This window comes from Chenopodium album, chromosome 7 (assembly GCF_948465745.1).
Source record: "Chenopodium album chromosome 7, dcCheAlbu1.1, whole genome shotgun sequence".
Taxonomy (NCBI): Eukaryota; Viridiplantae; Streptophyta; class Magnoliopsida; order Caryophyllales; family Amaranthaceae; genus Chenopodium; species Chenopodium album.
Window position 1 is genome coordinate 5,422,306 of NC_137840.1, and position 8,177 is coordinate 5,430,482.

Consider the following 8,177-nt stretch of genomic DNA (forward strand, 5'->3'; position numbering starts at 1 on the left):
GACTGTTACCTTCAGATCTTTAACCACCTCCAGGAACTTACCAAACTGCTTATCCAAGTTTATCTTCAATTGACGATTGGGGAAAGGGAGTTTGATGATTGGCTTTTGAGCATTCTTATCTTTGTCTAGAGTAGCCACCTTCTCTGGAGTTTTACCCTGCAATGTAGAATTAGATATGTTAGTATTATCTTTTAGCCCTGCAGGGCTATCAACTACATTGTTTGGTTTAATGGAATCAAGATTAGCATTATTTAATAAAATAGGTTCATCAACTTTGGGCATAGAGGGCCCTTCATAGTTTGAACCACTCCTTAGAGTAATTACAAATGCTTGATCCGTAGGCCTAGTCAGTTGTGCCGGCAGGGCTCCCTGTTGGCGTGCTTGTAGAGTAGCGGAGAGTTGCGCAATTTGATTATCTACAATTTTATTATGCGCTAGAATTTGATAAATTGTCGCATCCCTACTCTCCATGTGCTTTTGCATATTGACCAACATTGCTCTAATTTCCCCCAAAGAAGGGTCGGAAGATGAGGGGGGTTGTTGTGGTTGATTCTTCTGGCTAGCATTGGGGTGATAATATTTCTGCTGCTGTTGCTGTGGCACCTGTGGTTCTTGTGGTGGTGGATTTTGAACGTTAGTGCTCCGGTAGGAAAGGTATGGATGATTCCGATACCCAGGATTATTGTAAGTGTTGGAGTATGAGTTATTCTGCCTATAAGCTTGGAAGGCATTAACTTGCTCCACGGAACTCCTGCAATCTTGCTCCCAATGACCTATAATACCACAATTTTCACAGAAAGCCTAATTAGAATTATTATTAATTGCGGAAACATTAGCTACATTAGCAGTGCTCAGATTATCTAATTTTTGGCAAATAGAGGTCAGTTGAGCTTGCAAAAAGGATACAGAGTCGACACTATGTTTCCCCTTGTTGGCAAATCCTCTGGGATTCCCATATTGGGAATTGTGTAACGCCATATCTTCAATAACCTGACCTGCATCATCAACATTAAGATTCATAAATCTCCCACTAGCTGCAGAGTCTAAAATTATTCTCGAAGAATTTCCAATGCCGTTATAAAAGGCTTGGATTAACTGCCATTGTGCTAAATTATGGTGAGGGCATTCTCTTTGTAAGTCCTTGAACCTCTCCCAAGCCTCATATAAAGACTCATCGGCTTCTTGGGCAAAGTTCTGAATCGCACTCCGTAGTACTGCTGTTCTCTCTGCAGGATAATACTTGTTATAGAAATTTAAAACAAGAGTTTCCCAGTCAGTTATACCAAGTGTAGTTCTATTTAAGCCATTAAACCATAATTTAGCTTTTCCAGTTAAAGAGAAGGGAAAGAGAATCTCCCTGCTTTGGTCTTGAGTGACCCCAGCTTGCCTGATGGTGTTGCAATATTGACAATAGTCGGCAATGTGGAGATTCGGGTCTTCGCCCTTGGCTCCACTGAATTGCTTCCTCTCTATCATCGTTATAAATTGAGGTTTGATCTCAAATTGAACCCCATCAAGAGCCGGAGTAGGGGTGAGATGTGGAAAATCCGTAAGCTTTGGTTGTGAATAATCACTAAGCTTCTTTGGAGCCGCCATCTCTGATTTTGTGTTTGATGATGTCTCTAAATCGCTAGAATCAGTTGGAGGATCGCGGTGATTATTGTTAGTATCACCAGAATCCGTCAGGATTTGCTTGTAGAAGTTTTTCTGTCTATGGAAGGAACGTTCGATCTCAGGATCGAAAGGGTGTAACCTGATCTGGAACACCTGGGCATAAACAAAAACTAGAAGCAAATATGAGATTTGTCTCAGAGAACTAACGCTCTCTGAGACAAAAGAGAAATAATCTAGACTACAAAAACAATCAGAAATAAAAATAAAACCGTTTCCCCGGCAACGGCGCCAAATTTTGACAGGGTAAAGTCGTATCCCCTAATCAAAAGTAAATACCTAAATCCTCTAACTAAAGTAGATAGGGAAGTAGGGTCGATCTCCATAGGGAAACAAGTCTTTTTACTTCTAATTAATTATTATAATCTAAATTATTTAAGTAACCAATATTTATAATTAAGTATGAGACTAAACTATAAAGAATAAGAGTAGGGAGAAAACGATATATAAAGGAATCTAGGGCATAGGTTCACCAATAAATAATACTCCAGGGTAAAACATAGTAATCAATCATTGACATTGCATAAACAACATGATTAGCAGGCTCTCGCAATTTATTAATCAGCATAGATCTAACAGGCTCTCGCAATTTACTAGATCTAAGTTCTTATTGAAAATAGCCTTTAATATCAAATTAACATCTGCTCGATTCATCAATTTAATATTGCTATACTTTTACAAGCCGCAATTGTAAAACATTAAAACAATCCAATAAGAAATTATCATGCAATACCAATAATCAATAATAGTCAATCATCAATGCATCAATTAACCAGATTGTAAAGGGCTCTCGCTACGTATTACAATCACACAATTAATTTATCGGTATTAAATCTCATCTCTCGAATCTTGACTTAATCATTTATAAATTAACTTGCCTATTGAAACTAGACCTAAACATTAATTCTCATCTCTCGATTCTTGAATCAATATTGTCAAACTCATGCATAAAAGATAGGCCTAATCTAGTCACAGAGCATTAATCCAATCAATAGGAAATTAATCTAGCATTGATAATCAACAACAATAAATTACCCCTTCATATTATTTATGGATCCCCACAAACCCTAGAAATTAAACTACTCACACATATTAAAAACTAAACTAATCAAAGTAATAAAATAAATCATGATGAAAGGAATAAAATAAATAAGATCAAAGGAAGAGAAAACGTTACCAAAATAATCTTGAATTAAAGAAAGAATTAAGAACAAAAGTTTAGAGAGAATTTAAGAGAGAGAAAACTAAGTAGAGAGAGAAAGTCTAAGAGAGAAGATTGATTAAGTGAAGAAGAAGAGAGCTCCACCCTTAAGCCTCCTAAAAACGTACTTTAACAAAACTAAAAACTACTCCTAATTAGAAACTAATTGCTCGCCAAAAGACCCTTCCATAAACACGCGCCCGATCGGGTTAGAGGCCGCCCGATCGGGCCCGCCTTTTTCCTCGCACAGGTCTTCTCACAGCACCGCCCGATCGTGCTAAGCCTCGCACGATCGGGCGCGCCTGGCTTGCTGCGCATATTGCCCTTGCGTGCATCCGCCCGATCGGGTCTATGCTTGCCCGATCGGGCCCGGTCTTCTCCTTCGAGGCTTGGACTTCGATTGGGCTAGATTTCTCGGCCCAATCCATATTTCCTCTCGGGTCTCGAATACATGGCCCAAATGCCTCGTGATCCAAATCACCGAGCCCTTAGTCACCGGCTCGATGGCTCTAGCCGGCCTTGGGCTCCAAAAATGGTCGTGTTCTTCTAGCTTCCGTAGTTGATCCAATAAGGCCCGGGAAAATGCTCCAAGAGTGCAATTTCCTGTAAAATATAACTAAAACTACGAAAACACTAGAACACACAAATTAGTAATAAAAGTGGCCTGAAAGAGCCAAAAACACTACTAATAATGACCACGGGACGGGGGTAAAACACTATATAAAATAGACATATCAATATGGTGTACAACAAAAGGCTTTTAATAACGCTATATTTCATTCGTAGGTAATTTGGAACTACCACCCACCCCAAAGATAAGCACAAGGCAACAACCCATAATAACAGTGACAATGAAGCAACAAAACTTAAGATGTAATGCTTCAACATTTCACTAGGGACAACCTAAGTCAGCACTTGATTAGCTTATGCTATGAAAATCAATAAACTATAGTATAAAAAATTATCATCATGTCATGCACCAGTGTCTGTTATCTGTCACTGTGAATATTGTATTGTGGTATAAATCTTCTTAGTTTGGAGTAGTATCTACCCTTCAATAGATATACCAGTACATAGAGAGACCAAATGCTAACATAATATTAACTCAATAATACAAAATATATTCGCATAATAATATCTACAAGATTTTGTATTTTAACAAACACTTATGCAGCAGGTTCCACAATAACGCAAACTAACAACGAAATTAGATCCCTGAGTAGAAAGCACGACGATTAGAAGCTTTACTTACCAGAATCCAATATCATAATACCACTATCTATATTTCCATTCTCGCACTGTGAAAAGACTAACAAGTAAAAACACATTAAATTTATATCTTCCTCATCATAATCATCAATCTCAAAACATGAATCCCAATAAGGATTTCATGTCAAATGTGGGAACACGCTCAATCCCCCCAAGATAATAGACATGTCACTTATTCTTCATCAAAATTCCTCATCCGAGAAATTAATAAGCTAATAAAGGAAATACCATACGTCAATCCTTTCATTGCTATATGTCGATGCATTTATTTTATTGTGGGTTCCAAACCAAAGGTGAATAAAGGTGGAACATCAGCTAAGTCATCCAAAGGTTTAGAAATTTTGTAGGTGGTAATTGAAATCCATCTCTATTATATCTAGATTCAATACTTGCAATTGTGGCTAACCAACAACCATCTTTTTTAATCTGCTGTAAAACGAAACCACATACTTGAAGAAATTTCATTCTGCAACTACAATTATTATTAGAGGAAAATCGTGCAGGCAAATTAGAAATATAAGAAAGCCAGTACCAGAACATGCTTGTGCGATTTTTTAGGTTGAGTATTCAATTTTTTTGTGTTCATGTTGGTTGACACTTTTATTTAGGCACCTATGTTTGGATGAGTTAGAACATTAATATATTAAATTATTAAAAAGAAATAATGAAATGGTAAAAATTGATAAATGGAAAATACTTGTATTTACTTTGACTATTTTAACAACACCTTCACATAACTATATTTTTTTTCATTCTCATTGTAAAATAAAATCATACCCTAAAATAAAATCAATAAATGGAAAATACTTGTATTTACTTTGACTATTTTAACAACACCTTCACATAACTATATTTTTTTTTTCATTCTCATTGTAAAATAAAATCATACCCTAAAATAAAATCATATAGGATAGCTGGATAGGATATGGTAGGATAGGATTTATTGGAAAAAGTAAGATATCATCCTGTAAGATATTTCTAGAATCCCCAATAACATGTATAAAAACAACCATAGTAGTCTTCTAAAGTCTCATCATTCAACATATTCTCAAAACAAGTCATACTTTTTAAAAATATTACTCTCCTCTATTCCTTCCAAGAAAACTTTAATACCATGGAATCATCCTCTTCTTCTCCACCATCTTCCAAAAAATTAATTCTTAGGACTTCCGAGAAGGAGTTTTTCGAAATCGACGAAAACGCAGCAAGACTTTCTCAAACTCTCAAGTTCATGATTGAAGACCTCGGCGACAACAACAATCTTATTCCGGTGCCTAATGTCAACTCTAAAATTCTCTCTAAGGTTATCGAGTATTGCAACAAGCATGTTGTTGTCGATAACCCCGAATCCAAAACTACTGAAGATGAAATAAAGAAATGGGATAAAGATTTCCTCAAAGTTGACCAAGAGACCCTCTTTGAACTCATTCTTGTGAGTATATTTTTTTCTTTGATTTAATAATTTGATTTGTAATTGATTTTGTTGAATTCTTTTGTTTGTTTTTCTTTACGTTTCAATGTTTGATAAGATAGATGAAGAAAGGGTAATTATTAAAACTACCAAGTTTCGTTTTTAATTAATTTTTTCAAATTTATTTATTTTTATGATGAATAAAGTATCTCATTAATTGGTTAACCATTTCATTGATATAGAAAAAACACGGTCCTAATTGAATTATTTATTGTAGAGATACTAAATTATTGTATTCATTAATTGTAAACCTATCATATGAGACTATGATATGAGAGTATCAATAAACATTAATTACATGTATCTACATAATTGATAATATTCCTAGTTAAGAAGATACCACTATATGTAGTTTTTCTACTTTAAAAGTTGAATTTATAAATATATGTCGATTATAATAATAACTACGAGTTAGAGATAAATCAATAGATAATACCATAAAATGATGTACGGAGTAATTGATAGTCGTCAAAAGTTAACCCTCACATAAACCCTAAAATTTGAAGGTAAAAAATAGACTTTCAATTTTATTAGCTTTTTTTATTTATAAATTATTAATTAATTGCATTAGTTAAAGTACTAAAGGGAATAATATTCGTGCAGGCTACAAACTACTTGAACATAAAGGGTTTACTAGACTTGACCTACCAAGCCATTGCCGATATCATCAAGTCTAAAAGTCCTGAGGAGGTAAGGAAGATCTTCAACATCGTCAATGATTTTACACTGGAAGAAGAAGCCGAAATTCGAAGGGAACATCAATGGGCCTTTGATGATCGTGAGTAAGCTGATATTCAGACAACAATTGTGAAGAAACTCACAGAAAGAAATATGATTTGATTAGAAAATTTTAGTTAATGAACTCTTTGCTATTAATGAGTTTAAGAAAGATATGATTTTATGTATTTCCGAATAATTGACATTGTTGCTTCTCCAGTTATCGTATTAATCTATGTCTTGCATGTTATTTTTTGTCTGTTTAATTTTTTTACTCATATCTAATTTTATTATATTATCTCATTAATGTTTTATGAATTGTATTGTTTTCCTTTGCTAAAGTTTTCTCACACCATTATTTTTTATTTCCTCCAACGTCTTTACAACTTTCTTGAATTTCATTCTTGGCTTCCTTTAAAACTTCATTAATTTTTCTTGAATCCTCTTTTATTTTCTTACTTTACTCACATTTTTCAAATTATGTCCTTTTCTTTATAATATTGCACGATTCCTTATGGGAATTCATGTTAGCTGACTCCAAGTTATTTTTGGACTAAGGCTTTGTTGTTGTTGTATTTTGTTTAGGCTTTCACAAATTTTTAGACTATCCATTCCTAAATAACTTTTTTTTAACCAAGGCCTAATTTTTTTTAACTAGGCCAAAAGGTAACTTAATTGTAACATTAAACATGTGTAAAAACTTGAAAACTCTGAATTTAGTGGAGGCTTTGAGTTCAACTTGACAACAATTAAAATTGCAAGATTTGTTTAAAGGTATTAAAAGCCTTCCCATTGATTGGTTCATTGATCATATATATCTATATGTTGTACAATCTTCCATTCAAAGATATGGAAAAATATTAGGATGTACACAATCAAAACAATATCAAAACATATCATATATTTAAGGTAACTTATCAAATATCTGAACAAATCCTAACACCCCTTATGTGGAGGTGAGATGCAATTCCCATCTTATGTAATAAATAAACCAATTTCGTCTAGCCAAGGGCCTTGCATTGGTAAACAAAAGAACAAATAAATTCTATGGTTGGTTCGTTTATGAAAAGCAATTCTTAAACACAATAAAAGCCCCTTTAATCACTTTAATTCACAAGTGATAACATTCATAATGCGCTTTAATTTTTGCCTTTGTCAAAGAACTACAAACCATGATTTGTTTCTTTGTCTTCCATGAAATGGGAGAATGAACAAGAAACATGAGCCATCCAATCAAAGATCTACATATAACAGGATATGCGAGCCAATTTGAATCACACCAACCATGCAAGGTTAAATTATTATCAACACTCAAAAGAATTCCCTGTCCATGATTGCCTTTCAAATATCACATGAGCCTTATTTTAAGGTTGCTTCTCAGTGTTCAATTTTTCATGAATTGAAATAAGACCCGACATAAATAAGCAAGATTTAGTCGAGTGACTGTGATATAAATCATCTTACCAATAGGCCTTCGATAGGCTTCAAGATCAGAGAGTGCAACACTACTAGCCAAGTCTAGCTTGTGGTTTTAATCAATAGGAAATCCAATAGGTTTTGTAACTAATAATACATCCACATAAAATGATATCAAGAGTACACTTCCTTTGATAAAGGAACAAACTAGAAGAACTACTAGCCACTTCAATAATGCCGAAAAAATATTTCAAAGAACCAAGATCCTTCATATGAAAATAATCACTGAATGTCTTTAAAGAAGAAGAATCATATCATTCCCAAAAATAATGAGATCATCAACATATTATAAATAAGAACATTGATTTTTATAGAACCAATCTTTATTATATGTGAATAAAGAATAATCGGGGTACGTAAGAGAATAAAGCA

General features: G+C 34.0%; 1 non-coding gene and 1 pseudogene across 1 annotated transcript; both read left to right on the forward strand.

Annotated features, from left to right (window-relative positions):
* The first annotated feature begins 1,108 nt into the window (after nucleotides 1-1,108).
* Nucleotides 1,109-1,215, forward strand: LOC145641158 (small nucleolar RNA R71). Its single transcript, XR_014115223.1, has one exon. It is a non-coding gene; the product is annotated as a small nucleolar RNA R71 (small nucleolar RNA).
* A 4,040-nt stretch (nucleotides 1,216-5,255) lies between these two features.
* On the forward strand, nucleotides 5,256-6,398 carry LOC145639926 (SKP1-like protein 1A pseudogene; annotated as a pseudogene).
* The last annotated feature ends 1,779 nt before the right edge of the window (nucleotides 6,399-8,177 follow it).